Here is a 15,706-nt window from a genome sequence, read left to right as displayed (position 1 = left end):
TCTTAGCCAAGAATCAATGGACACTTAGCTCTCTATTCTTTATGACCTACCCTTAAGCAGGGTTGTGCTGGGAAATGCAGAGGTCTCTGCCCTACCTCTAACAGGGCAGTTACAGATGCCAGCAAAACAAGGCAGCACACACTCAAGATAGGTTTGTTAAAATACAACTTGCAAACAGTCACAATTGGCTTCAAATCTGCTCCAGGGCCGGAGAGAAGCAGAGGTGCTCCTAAAGCATCAGTGAGATAGCTGCTTCTAAAATCCTGTAATACAGCCTACAGTGGATTCTTTGGAAAGAACATGTTGTACAGATCTGAAATGACGATACAGCTGCAGCACTGTTGTGCTCTGAAATTGGTTAAAAGTGTGTCAGGTTTGTCGTTCCTCCGCTCTCTGTTGCAATACTCACTAGGCCCACTAAACACAAGGCAGGAAGAGCTTTCAGTGCCTGCCCTCGCATCACTCTCGAAGTCGTTTGAAGCCTTGTTGACTTGCGCTGCGTTTGTGAAGGTGCTTCACAGCTCCAACTCACACCTGAGTCTGCGAGCCGTAAAGTGGTGTTTGGTTTCACCTTGGGGTTTTATGACGCAGGGCATCAGAAACAGATGTTCGCAATTCCCCGACCAATTTTCACATTTAATTTAGGTTTAGATTGTTTTCCTTTTCCTGACTCATTTTGATCATCAAAATGTGTGCAAATGAACTTGTAGATTGCAAAAAAGCAATTATGTCGGGGACTGCCTGGGATACATTGAAATGAGACTGCAAGTAGAATTGGAAATGGATAATTAGACAGGCTCGTATGCTCGGTCCGGCCTATATCGAATGAGAGCTTTTTAGCTTCTTTGTCGAATAGAATGTTGCGATTCATTAAACAAGTGCATGTCAAAATGCACTGACCTTCGTCTTACAGGCCAAAGAAGCTAGAGTTTAACTTGAATCAAAGTATTTATACAGAGCCTTTTATATAGAGGAGGCAACCCTGTAGGATTGTTAAAATGCAATAGCTGTCCCTGTGATTCATGTTATGGGAAAGTTAATACATTCAGTTGGTATGTTTACACTTTGTCAGCTGCTGTATTTCAAAGGCAGAGGGGAAAGCATCCCTGTGTACATTTCTAGACACAATATGCGCTTCTTGACGCTTACATCTTGTTTTTCGTTGTTTTTTTCCATCCCTGCATTGAATAGACATTAGCAAGTCGCAAGAACAGTGAAGATGGGGAACACATTGAACAATTGATTGACAATTAGAGGCTGTGGCATCTCTTCACCATTTTCTCCCCTGACAGGAACACTTAAAGGTGGGGTTGGTCATTCACTTCAGAAACACTTGTTGTTATATTCCATGGAATGCTCTTAACATCCCGATAGCAAAGAATACATGAAATGCTTTGACAATAATTACATAAAAAAAATGTCATGCTGTGGAAGCCGTGGCGCTGTTAAAAGCATATAACTGGATGGCCTACCTGCCTGTCAGCCTTCCATCTCGTGCACAAACTTATCTCGTGCCCTCATTGGTCATGTTGGTTCCTGTGTGTTGGAGGAGGGGCTCTGTGAGGAAGTCTGAAGGAAGGGGCAGATTTTTTTCGGCTGTGTACTTTCAAATTCTAGCGCACTCGAGCTGGTTTTTCCATTCTTACCTACCCTACAGTACCTTTAACTTAGCAGCCGTAATCACAACTCCCCCCCCGCACCCCCATTGCCCTGCCCCTCTAGACACTGCCCACTGCTGTCCATCTGTCTGTGCTTCTCTGTCTTTCTTTATCTCTGCCACTTCCTGTCTTTTTTTCTTGCTATCCCTCCCTGCTTTCTCGTTAACTCGGAGATGTCATAAATCCCAGGCCGTCACTAATCCAATGCACTCTGTTTTTAAATCAATTAACACTTCATTACAATGTGGCTATAGTGTGCTGCTGTAGTGGCATACTGGTCAAATACGGAGGGTTAGCTCTTGCAAACTGCATTCTGGCTCACTTCTGGTACACTTTGCTTAACCTTCTGTTTGTCACTTCTTTGCCTACGCAAAATACAAATATGTTGTGAAAATAGAATAAAGCAGCTGTAGGTTAGAGGTGAGCGTCTCTGCAGCCCTCTAATGGCTGAAGTGAGGATAAGAGGGTTGGTAAATCTGATCCCAAGGGCAGAGATGTTGAGCAACGCGTGCATCTGGCATAAAAGGAAGCGGCAAATCCCAGGACCAGCTCACACAGACAGACATGGAGTATTTCTTGTGCTTTTTGCTGCATACAAACACATTGGCTTCATTTTTACCTCAAGAAATGTATAAGAGCAATAAAAACCCTTGTAGCGCACGCATACACAGGCTGTACACCAATCCACTCGGCCAACCTAGTCAGGGCTTCTGGGGTAAAAGCCAAAATGTGGAATAAATGAGGTGCACACTGTGCTGCTGACATGTTGGAGGATTTGCTTGAACAGCTGATGCGTTATCAACCCCCACAGAGGTGGAGAAATGAATATGCCTTTGCAGATTTAAGCATTTAGTGAGGATGTGTTCACTACTGTGGTGGTCACAATACTTACTTGCAACTACTGCGATTCAATTACCCACATTAAGAATGTAGCTTCCAGTGTTCATGAAAACAAGATGTGGTCATGTCATAATATAATCATGATTTTTACAATAATCACGCAACCTTACTTGCAACGTTCAAATCCTGATGCGGCATCCTACGCCAGAGGGGTTCCAGAAGTGATTTTTAGAGAAACAGTTTAAACACTAAAGCCACCGCTTAAGAAAGCTTGTTTGTGCATTACAAAAAAAGCAAAGAAAAGGTTGAGCCTCCAGACACGATGCTAGTCTGCGCTGATGTGCAGAGGAGGTTTTGTGGCTTTTTGATGGCAAAAGCCTGGATCTTGGAGGAGCTGACAGAGCTCTTCCTCCTTAATCCAGTTTTACAACAGACTGCTGTACTGTACGTGCCTGCGCATGCATGTGTGCGTGCAAATGTGTGTGCGGTTTGACACGCCTGCACAACTTCTTGGGTGTGACTGCATAGATGTTTTGTCAGATGTCAGCCTCCCAGCCTTAAAGCCAAACACCACAGTGACAGAAATCACACTCCGTGTTTTATTTGGCTGTGCCTTCAAAGGGAGCAATTTGTCTTCTCTCTGCATCAGTGGGCACATCAACAACTGTGTGCTCCTCACTCTCTGTGTGGGTATTAGTGTGTGGGTTTTCTGTGTACAGTATATAGTATGTGTTTGTGTATGCCTGTGTAAGAGCCATATGTTTGTGTGTGTGTGCTAAGATACACGCAGAGCAGCTTGAAGGCAGCTTTAACCTGAGCACCTGCTGTGAAATGTCAGTCAGCGGGCTGTGATCTGCCAACCTGGTTTCTCCATCCACAGCAGGGGCTCTCCATTATACCTGCCTGTCATGGTGTACAAGTCAAACCTACTTGTCAATTGTTCATTTCCTTCACACCACCCACTTTTGCTGGCATTTTATTGTCTTTTCAGAAAAGAGAATCTCGCCAAGTTTTTCAAACACTTAAATAATCGTATCTGTAGCTCAAGCAACAGCAATCACAACTGTCGACACATTTACCGGTATGTGGGAATACAGGATGACTCGTGTTGTGGACAAATGGACAATACAGCAAACAAAGAGGATCAGTTGCCGAGAGAAGAGACGCTGGATACAGAGAGAGGGTGAAGATGAGAGAGAGGGAGATGCTGAGAGCGGAGTTGGTACGTGTCTATTGACAGAGTCATTCAAATCGATGGCTGTCCTGATGAATATCAGCCGAGAGAAGCTAGTGCCGAGCCCAGCAGGGATACACTCGCTCACTGCAAACGTGATTGAGCAACGTTTAAAGGCAGCTCACGACTGAAAAACACATTAATATCAAAGGAAAGTTCTTATTTCCACATCTGCGGCCTGTTTTAAATTAAAACGGCCGGTTAATACTCAAATGATGTTTTTGATAGTTTTCTCAGCATAGCATAAACTGAGACGCCTGGTGGTGGCTGCACTGTGATGCTGATGGAAACACAGTCCTGGTTGGTAAATGCAAATAATGAGCAGATGAAGCAAAGCCTCGACAAGTCTCGGAAGGGGTCGTTGAGATTTAAGTTTGGATTCAGAGACAGATCTGTCTGGCCACCAGCTGTCTTTCTGAGCATTAGCCCCCCCCCCCCCCCCGCAACCTCTTCAGACTTCATTTTAATGCGTCCTTCCACCTGACTGACCTTTACCGGTCCCCTCTTCGTCTCTCTCACACACATCGCTGGAGATGCACATATGCAGTCAGATGATCACATGTGTAAATGCACTCAAGTATGAACCAAACACACCCACTTCAAGTGAGGGACGTAATCCTCCTCCCAGGAAGTTCATCTTCCAGTCAGCTCACATCAGCCATCATCTGGGGGCCAAGCTGCTCCAGAGCTGCTAGTAAATGCAATTAAGATGCCTTGCCGCGTTAAGATCAGTGCTTTACTTTGCCACGGCAAGACCAACGCAGCCGCACATCCGCACCTTTCCTCTGCTGTGACCGTTTTACCTGCATTATTCAAACTGTGGCCGTCGTAAGATTTCAATTATGTTTTCATTGTGTTTACTTTTGGACAAAGCGTATATGCACTGTGGCATTGCTGTCCACGTATTACCCTGATATTACCTTTAAGTGTGGACATTATGGATCACCAAATGAGTAAGATAGTGACTGCTTACAAGGGCAAGCTGTGTGTGCAGGTGCTGTTGATTTAAGGGAGAAATTAGCCTCCCGTCACAACTCTTATCAAACATCATCAAAGGTTATTTTGGAATAGACTTGCTGATTTATTGTTATATCATTTTATGTCGTTTACCCGTTTACTGGATTTGATCCTGATGTTTGTAGATGTGATAGCAGATCTCTAACCTCGGAGATACTTATACTTAAATATTCTTTCGGATTTAACTACAGGAATATACTATAGCTTGACAAGCGGTTCAAACCAGTTATTAAAAACAGAGCCAGTTTGTGATAGCCACGCTGAGACCATTAATCACAGCAAGCACATTCATTAAACACCCCTTTCCTTCATCTCCATCTTTCTCTGTCCCTGCCTCTCTTTCGCACACCACATCCTCACTGCAAATCATACAAAAGTATGTCTTTCCCTGCGACAATTATAATACCGATTCTGCTTTAAGACGTTTTTTGTTCTCCTTTTTAATTTTAATTTCCAATATGCTGACTCTGACCATCGTCTGCGGTGTTAGCAGTGGTAAATTAATTAAAGTCACTGCAGGCCAGGGAGATTATCTTAAAGCTATCCACATCAGGATTAGCTAAAGCAGAACTTGCGGATATTATGATTACAAACAGGCTTAACTTGGAATATTTAATGCATGGATTTTAAAGTGTGTTATTATTTAACATCACTCCTACAGCATTCCTTAATTCTAGGTAGCTACAGTAGAATCTGTTTTTACGAATTCATAAGAGCTGTTGAAGTTGCAAATAATTTATGAGGTTGAAATATATTCTAATCACTGTGGACGCAGTTTGTGCAGGTAATTCGCCTAAAAGATTGCATTACCAAGGAGATATGCTTATGGGTATCTTTGGCACACAAGTCTATATGGGGCCTACATATTAATGATATTGACTCTAGGGATGGGAACGATTAATCGAATATTCGAAATTATTCAGGTGTCGAATAATTATTCAGGTATTCGAATGAGTTATTCTTTTTTATTTTTTTTTTGGGAGGGATGCCTAAGTTGATTACATATTATCAAATTGAATAATTCAATGTATACGACAGTGCCATAGCTAAATGTGTTGGGTGACGTCTAAAGGTGTGTTTTGCTCCGCTCACCGGTCCTCACAGCGGGCAGAGCTGCAGGTGCTGATCACTCTCTCTCTCTCGCGTCCGGTTATACTTCACTCGCGTTTATGTCCAAATCCATCAGATCTAGCTAGTTCTAGCTGAAGATATGGCTGCTGCCCCTCCCTACACGCAGATCACGCAGACTCAAACCTCATCAAATGCCCAAATGCGGCGCAAATGCGCTCCGCAGCCGTTGCGAGGTTTCCAGCGCTAACAGTTCATGAGCGTGCTCCCCCGCCTAGGGTGACCAGATGTCCCGCTTTGCGCGGGACTGCACAGCATTTTCACGACTTTTGGTGCGTCCTGCAAATTGAGACGATGTCCCACATATTTCATTTTGATTGGCTAAAACGCTTTTCTTTAAAATCAGATTCATCCAATGGCTGTTGAGAAAGCAGAGAAGGCTATCATCAGGGAGCTGTGTTTGCTGTCAATCAAACTGTAACACACGGCGGGTGCTGGTCAAGTGTTAACCAATGAGAGTAACTCACTCACACCCCCCCCCCCCACCCCCACCCCGCCAAACAACAACAACGAATGCAGGCGACGCAGCGGGTTATGGAAAATGGAGGAAACTGAAACTACAGCTAAGAAGAAAAGAAGATGCACATACAACAAAGACTGGGAAGACTGGGAAGCCAGTGCAGGGCGACTCTCAGAGAGTTTTGCAATCTTTGCAAGAGTAATTTTTAAATTTCACATGGCAGTGAATACGACGTCAAAAGACACAGAGAATGCGATTCTCACAAGAAACGTGTCGCTCAAAAAGAGACATCCCACTCTATGGAGACATTCCTACTCAAACCAAAAAAATATGGCCACTCAGACAAGGTAACAGCAGCAGAAATAACCAGTGTTTACCATACAGTGCAACACTCCCATTCATACCGGTCAAATGACTGGTAACAAGCTAGCGCCGACCTTTTTTCCAGACTCTGAGATAGTAAGGAAAATGTCATGTAGTCGTACAAAAGCAGCGTCCATAATAACAGATGTGCTTGCCCCTGCCTCTGTGGAGAGTTGTTTGACTGAGTCAAAGACACCAGTGGTTCAGTGTGTGGGGGCCCACCTTCTGTTGCTGTGATGGACAAAACTGAAAGCTATTTTATTTGATGTATTATGTTTCTGTTCCCTCCTGGCCAGTGTTGGTTTTATTTTATCTATTAATTTATGTTGTGCCTACTTGTACAGGTAATACTGACTAGTTGAATTAAGAAGATGCATTTCTAAACACTTGAAGTGAATAATGCCTGCTGCCTTAGTTTACTTTTCTTTATTAAAAAACTGCATTTTGACTTCACTTTCTGCTCAGTTGTTATATATTTGTTACGTTTTTTTTCTTCCGGGGGTTGGGGGGTGCTGTTGAGAGGGTGTCCCACATTGTCCCACACAACCATACTCCTTGTCCCACATTTGGTTTGTTGGGATCTGGTCACCCTACCCCCGCCCCCTGTCAACACTTGCGACACATGAGTGGCCAAGCGCTGCTTGGCAAAAGTGTGTGGCGGCAAAGTACATACTGTAGACATTTTGACAGGAGAGATTTAGTTTAGCCGGTATTCAACATATTTGACCAGTAATAGTCCGGTAATTATTTACACTCTAAGAAGAGTCCTACACAACAGACATGGCGTCAAAAAGGAGTAATGTGTGGAAATATTTCGACCAGGTTAGTGAGTGCGGTGTTGAGTGCAGACTATGCCAAATTAAACTTATATACATGCTATACCTTGCTATACCCGCAACCTCCGTTCCAGCTGAGAGGGTCTTCTCTACAGCTGGCCTGATTGTGAATCCCGCACATGAAAGCTGTAGGCCTATAGCTGTCAAACTGTGATCACCAGTTCAATACATTTGACAAATTCGACTTGGTTTCTACAATTATTTGAACATGTATTTATTTATTTCCAAAAGTTCTTGAACATTTTTAGAAAATGTTTAGAATCTTTTTTTTTTTTACCCAATTCTTTTTTTTATAGGATATGTACATTTCGGTTAACCGTTTTTTGTGGGGTCGAATATTCGAATATACATTTGCGTTCAAATTCCCATCCCTAATTGACTCAAACATCTCATTTTAGAGCTGTGCACATGTAGCAGAGCGACCTGACGCTGTCTCATCAAATTCACTAAGGATGGCTTTCATTGAGATGTTTTTAGTACGGCCTCGGCACTCGGGAGAGAGAGGAGGGGGGAGGAGGAAGATGAGGAGGAGGAGAGAAAACTTGAGGTGAGCAGCGGCAGTGTGTCGTAAGCGGAGGAAGGAAAGCTGCTCGCCCTCGTTCTTTCTCTCCCTCGTTATCGTATTTTAAAAGAGAGGAGCCCCGCCAGGAGCCCCATACATTATATCCCCCAACAGTTAATATAGGGACGGCGGATAGCTCATTAAGATTGATCATCCCTCGTCCACCTCCTCCATGCAGAACGCGGCACCGGCTCCATTAATCACCGGCGCTTCAAGATAAAGCTTAGCGGCACAGATGCAGGACCCGGAGCCTGACAGCCCGGCTCCTACATGCATAATCGCAGTGCAGCCGCCCAGCTCCCTGCCACGCTAGAGGGGGCACCACATGCACGCCTCTCCCCCTCCTCCACCCTCTCCCCAAACCTATACTCCCCTCCTCCCCACCTGTCCTTTTCACTGAAATTGTCTGTCTGTTCCTATCACTAATCTCCAAACCCTCTTCCGCGAACACCCCTCCCATGCTGTTGTCTCTCAGCATTACCCCCAGCCCCCCACCAACCTTATCTTCCACCGTACCCACCTTCCTCCCTCTCGTCTTCTGCGCTTTCATTCCTTACTGTACCTGCCACCTGTTTCCTGCCTCTCTAACTTTTCCACCTCCCTGCTCTCCATACTTCATCTATGCTGGATTGTTAGCCACCTCTCTAATAGTCTGACAGTGGAAATGTAATGGACGGGATTAAAGAGTAAAAAAGTAGTTCAGGCATCCCACACTGCTCATTTGACTCAAGTGTCACAAAAGTCAGCATTTATGTCCAGAGCATTAGCCAACAGTCAATACAAATGTTTTTTGTTTCTAAACAACTATTCATAATTTAAAAAAGCTTTTGTATGAGGTTTACATGTGCACCTTTCTGTAAAAGCTTTGATCAAACATGTGAGTTTTGTATTAATGCTTTTGCAGTTCAAAAATGTTCATAAACATGTACATGTAATAGATACATTTTCAACATCTTCTGGGTCCTATCTCAAATGAAGGAACTTGCCTGTTTATTCTTGGTAAAGTGTGACACTGTCGCTCAGAGCTGCAGTACCATGCGTTGATTATTTGAGAGAGGTCTCTGATTGAAACAGTAATATTTGCCCACACGAAACATCCACTGCCCTCAGTTATTTGGGAGCAAATTGATTTGTGTATAGTAGTGTCCAAGTGAATGGAGTTTTAGAACCCTTTTTAATATGACAGGAATAAATGCCACGAGGCAAATGTCTGTGTTGTTCTGCACATCAGCCCTGAAATAGGGAGAAATGCATTATCAATGAGGCCGAAGGTAAACACAGCAGATGTTACCAGGAAGTTAGTCAATAGCGGATGTTTCTCTCTAATGAGAAGGCTTAATTGCAACAAGAAGGGAACTCGTATCCAAAACAGCAGCAGATGCGGCACGACCTCTCAGCAAAAAATCGGAAAGAAGTTCAGCAGTATTAGCTCGATAATCTTCACGGTGTGTTCACTTAGATGTGTCAGACTTTTTCCTTACCCAGAAACTTTCAAATGGGTTTGATAATGCAGGCAAGGCATCTAATACATACTAATGACAGGACAAGACATTAGCAGGAATGCCCCCCTTCTACAACTTATTATTCCACAGAGTTAGCAACTGGCTTAGCATGTGGAGATATCATTGTTATGTGACATAGACAAATGATAATGGCATGAATTGCAATCGAGATATCTTTGTAGGCTATAGTGGTTCACTCTGTAAGCTTGATAAACATAAAGCCTCCCTTAGCAGTAAGATAGTATACAATGAGATGCCAAACAGTAATATGCCATTGCCCTATTAAGTTCACAGAATGGGCTTTGTTGCTAGAGGCGACGACTAGCATTATGTTACTAAAGTAGTGTTCCTACCCATTGTTCCCATCTATCTCCAATACAAACATTGTTTTGTTATCAAATGCAGCTTGCTGAAGTGCAGGTTAGAAAACAGTGTTATATATGAGAGTTAAACCTAGATTTCAACTTTACAAGGACACAAAAGCCATACAAGCATTGGAGCATACTGGACACAACCAGCATGGTTGGGGCAGTCCACTCACCTAATAGGTTGTTTTTATCCCTGGAGAAAGATGGAGAAATAGAAAAACAAATGGAATATGGAAGAGGAGGAGGAATGAAAGAAAGAAAGAAGGGAGAGTGGGGAGAATTTTTGTTGAGGAAATGCAAAGATTACTCGCCTGACTCCACTGTAGGCTCGGGGAGCTCATCTCAGGTGTGCAGTCTGCTGAGAAGACCCCGCATACCACCTAACCCCACCACCAACCTTTCTGCCTGGGCTCCGATGACTTTCACAAAGTTACCCAGTAAACACACATTGTCTTCAGGGGGATATGTGACATTTATCTCAAGCGGCACAGGTGACATATGTATTTGAGGTGTTCTGTTTGTAGCAGCGTCCCCCTGCTGTTTAGGGTAAACTCTGAAGAAACGTAGCCCATTCAGACAAGTATCAACCATGGGCAACGCCTATAAGAAATGTTCACAGACCAAAACTCATAAACACAGTGGAGGTGTTGGCATCAGCGGTGCATATCTACTTTCTCTCACACAGCCACTGGCATCAGAGCTCGACCACCAGCATGCGTCTGCTTCCTAAATGTGAAGGGGAGACTAAAGCCTGGCACAGCTGAGGGTGTTAGTTCCAGGCAGCAGCCGAGGAGAAAAGTCACTTTAGACTTTTAATTAGTACTCATGTGGAGTTTGCATTTTGTTTTATGTTTGGTTTATTTGCACTTTAAATACTTTGATAACTAAAAAACACTTCACAGCTATCCGTAGAGAAGCTCACACATAATTTCCATAGAGTATTTACAACATTTAAAGGGCATGTGTGCTTTGTATTTACCAAATGGCAACCCTACTAGCTGCCTTTTAGAGCGTAAACTGGAACTTTTTGTTGTATATTTGTCTGACTGTCATGTCAGCTGAGATTTCTACGGCAATATAACCCACAGAGGTGGCCCAGCCTCCTTTCATCATGCACAACAACAGTGACATGGGTCTGTGTCTTTTGTCCTTCTCACAAATCTTTCATCAACTAAAACATTCATCGTCAGATTCCACTTCCAAGTTGAAAAGGTCACCTTACTGTAATGATTATTCACGTACAGTACTTTTTTGTAACGACTATGTTGAGGCCTTGAGGTACTGAGCTTCTTTGTAACGTGTTGATAGAGGGAAATATTCACATATCGAATTGGAATTTCAAAGGTCAGATTAGGGTTATATTGAAATATGTAATAACTACATTTCAAACTTCTCAACCAACGTGCATTACCGAAACATTATAATATTTGTAACACCTCTTTTATCACTGTCTCAGCTCTTTACAACATCAACCCGGTTCCATTAATGGAACTGCCCTTGCTGAGTAAATGTAAACTATGTTGAAAAGAATGCCAACTGACTGCATAAATATGAACTTGAGTTTGGTTTTGCAGGAGAGTTTTTAAAAGACAACTAGACTGTTGTGAGTTTATTCTCCTGCTGCCTGGGAAAGTTCCAGTCAAGTGAAAACTCAAACTTCTGGTGATGAAATGCCAGAATGGACAGGCTACCTGGCCGAGGGCCCGGAGACCAGTTTGATATTTGTCGAGTCGAGATGGTTTAAGGTCAGATCTTATTTGTATTGTGTGCTCGGAACAGCACCAATCCAGTACAAAAGGGTAACACAACCATTTGTTTGGACTGAGCAGCTCTCGGTTAGGGTTGGCGTGTGACACACTCTTAGTTTTGGACACAGCTGGGCGCTCTGAAAACACTTGAATGCTCATTCCACCCTCTCAAGGTGAATACAAATGAAACAGAGTTGGCACAGATGTTCTCTAAAAGGTTGCATTCACAAGACCTGCGTCCAGATGATTAATTTCACTCAATCAACCTTGTTTTTCCTTCGTGCTTTATAATGTGTGCTGGGCAGAACACTGGCCCTTGCAGTCATTTATAAGAAATAGTAACTTAGCAATTTAATTAAAAGCGAAGATTGAGAAGCATTGCACACCCACTAATTTCTAATCAAATCCCCCTCCAAGCATACAGCCAGCAACATTATTAGGATTATTAGCTCATGACATTGTCTTGCCTAAAGTTTTGCGAGTGCATGTTTGTGCAATGTGCTTAATTGTGTGTAGGTACATTTGCATGTGTGTTTCAGTTCTGCATATGCATGGCTGCATGTGCATGGCTGCATGTGCGTCTCTGCATCAGTGGGTTTGTGCACAATGACAATGTCCTCTGTTGTTGGGTGAAAGAATAACTCAACCCCGAGCTGAGTTTGACAATGCTGTCCTCCATAATGCTCCAGCAGAATGTTTGCTAATCTGTGACGCAGCCCAGTCCGCTTTCCCATATTTTCCTGTGGCATATTGTTAAAAAAAACTAAAAGCTGTACTGGCATGTTGCCACTTGACAGTAGTCAGACAGTAGCATTGTGACGGTGAAGTCAATCCTTAGCCTGCGTATTAAAATAGTGGATTTTTTTTAAGCATTAAGGCCTATATTCCCTTAAGCATTTTATCTCTGTTCCCAAAAGCAGTTCTTATTATAAATATATATTAATTTTCTTTTCTTTCAATAGAAAAAAATGTATTGGCTAAATAATAAATACCACAGTATGGACAGAAATGGTTATTTATTTGTTGATCACTGAGGTTATCAACTAATTTAGGTTAGGTCCATAGTTTTATTTGGAACTATTATTAGTACCCACCAAGTAATTTGCAGAACTACAAAAATATAAGTTATAAAGGAAACATAAATTATTGAATGAGAGACAGTTGCTATGCAACATTTAGGCCAGCCCCTCTCATAAATCTGAATAATTGTCTGTTTGCCTCACACCATTCAGACGGGATGTTCAGTTGCTATACATTGTAAGACATCTTAATTAAATGATATGCCTACACACTCCTTTGGGTTTTCTGTGGAATAGACTGTCATTTTGCAATTGGCTGTAATCAACCAGCATTGCGATTGGCTTTCAGTCAACCAATCGGAGCTACCGTCTCAGTGGCAGACAGTTCTGCCACGTACGCAGCGTCCACACGGCGGCATACATTGAAGCTTGCCGGTGGGCGTGTCTGAAACTCGACCAAATCACATGAATCTCCCGCCCCGGACACACAAGCATGTGGTTTGATTGGCTAGAGCAGGGGTGGCCAACCCGCGGCTCTCGAGCCGCATGCGGCTCTTTGCCTAGTTTCATGCGGCTCTTCAGTTCATATCGAATTTTATATGTGTGAGTTTGGGGGAGAGACACTGACTCCTGACTAGTGTTGTACGGTGTACCGATACTTGAAAGCTATAACGCGATACTCTGCCGTTAAAAACGTTACGGTTCCTCCGTTTCATTAGTATCGGTACTTTAAGAATGACGGGGAAAAGTACTCCGGTGAGAAAGCACCGTTTTAATAAGAGCTGTGTGTGTTCAGTGCTCTGCTTCCACTCCCTGCACTGCAGCCGTGCCTGCAGTCCCGCCCCTCTCAAGCACGCTCTAAGTGCCTCCCCTCTCTCGTGCACGCGACCACGCGCTAGCTGCCAGAGCATGTGAGAAAACGAGAAGCATGGCTGCAAGTGGGAGTGCAACTGCCGCTGCGCCTCGGCTTGTTGACAAAAAAGACGCCAGAAGCTAAATTTGGAAGTATTTGAGCTATATCTCTGACAGTGAGGGCAAGCCTACGGACACCACGAGGCCTGTCTGTGAGACATGTATTAATTTTATTTAATACGAATTCTTGTCATTTATTTTATTTATTGTTCTCATTGTTTAAAAGTTTGTGTTATGGTTATGGTTCTGGTGTGAAATAAAGCACACTAATTACATTTAAGACTGTTTCCCTCTTTTTAAGAAAAGTATCGAAAAATAATCGGAATCGCAATTCTTGACTTGGTATCGAAACCAACATGTTGGTATCGTGACAACACTAGCTACTCCTGACAGTTAAACCTGATATGTAGTAGTTCTGTTAAGTATTGAATGCTGATAATTCTGACGTAATTTGGCCGGTCAAAGTTGTTTGGGCTCGGATAAAATCGCTCCGTTACTTTCGTCCCGTGTTACTTTCGTCCCGTGTTACTTTCGTCCCGTGTTACTTTCGTCCCGTGTTACTTTCGTCCCGTGTTACTTTCGTCCCGGCTCCCGGTGTGTATGTGTGGTGTCAGGTGTCAATATGAGAGGATGACAGCGCGTCTAATTTTGATGTGGCCCAAGAGCCAATCACAATAATACCTGCGATGCAGTGAACCAATCACCTTTGAGGGGTGTTGATTAAACACTATCCAGTGTTTGCCCTACCATTGTCTTCGAGGGGCGCTGCGCCCCGCCAACGGAGCCCCGCCAACGGAGCCCCGCCAACGGAGCCCCGCGCCCCCCCTGAAATTCAAGGTGTTTAAAAAAATATATATATATATTATTTTAATTATATATGTTGCACCAAATTGCAAATAATCTATAACTACTGTCACTTTTCACATTGAACTGTGCTCTTTTATTACATAAACTAAACGCTTTCATTTTAAGTTGTGGGTTTAGTGTTTTTGACCCTAAGAAACACTGATGCATTAATCAATAACAATAATCCACAGCTCCTCTCTCTGCTCCAGAGGATTTAAAAAATATATCCCAATACCACAAAAATGCATCAGTGACGTGGTTGAAATCTTGTCTCCAGAAAACAAAAAACTGAAACAAGCGGTATCAGTGACTGTGTGTTTGATGTGGCTCTTTGCAGTAACAGAGAAACAATGTGGCTCTTAACCTCTGGCTGGTTGGCCACCCCTGGGCTAGAGCTTGTACTGGCATATGATTTGATTGGCTGACACTTCCTTCGAAGCTTCAAAAGTTGAACATTGCTCAACTTTTGAAGCGAGCAAAGCGAAGCGACGGAACCACAATGCAGTTCGGCAAAGCGCGACGTCACCCCATTCAAATTGAATGGGCAGAAGCGTTGAAGCTTCAATGTACGCCGCCGTTATGGTCGAGCAGTTAATTGAACTAATACATTTTTAATGATTATTTAATTCAGTGTTCTACACATCTCATTAGTATTTCTTTCTGCCCCGCTGCCCTTGACTTTGTGAACTGTGTTGTAATGCTGAGCTAACACGAACAGACTGAAATGCGGATCATTTGTGACCACATCAACCTAGCAAACTAACATGAAGCTGCCTTCAGGATGATGTCCCAAACATTACTATGTTGAGTTCAGGTTGCATGAATCAGATGAGCGAACGGGTAAATATGTCAGACATTTTTTAGATTCTTGGTGATGCCCAGGTTACTAATGTGACATTTATGTGAAGCAGAGCAGGAACATTTTGTTGTAAAAGTCTTGTTTGTCATTTATACACATTCTCAGAAATAGGCTACATTTAGGGAACGTATGTTCAGCAAGTAAAAGCGCAATAGCGCATGTGAAGCATCTATTGGTCATTTTTGAGCTGTTGAAATTCTCTGTTTCTGACAGGAGCACTAAATAAGCTGAATTAATCAGCTCATTTAGTGCTCCTGTCAATAAGGACTTTCTCTTACAATTCAAGGTGAAATTTACAGAATTTCAAGTACATCAAGCTTCATCCACTCAATAAAAGTCTAAGCTTGTGCCCGT

General features: G+C 43.1%; 1 protein-coding gene across 3 annotated transcripts in view; it reads left to right on the top strand.

The window, feature by feature from the left end:
• The window catches only part of LOC117440395 (kelch-like protein 29), a 220,478-nt gene that overhangs the window by 118,674 nt on the left and 86,098 nt on the right, over positions 1-15,706 (top strand). The window lies entirely within an intron of this gene.

This window comes from Pseudochaenichthys georgianus, chromosome 24, assembly GCF_902827115.2.
Source record: "Pseudochaenichthys georgianus chromosome 24, fPseGeo1.2, whole genome shotgun sequence".
Classification (NCBI taxonomy): domain Eukaryota; kingdom Metazoa; phylum Chordata; class Actinopteri; order Perciformes; family Channichthyidae; genus Pseudochaenichthys; species Pseudochaenichthys georgianus.
This window is presented reverse-complemented; position numbering and strand designations above follow the sequence as displayed.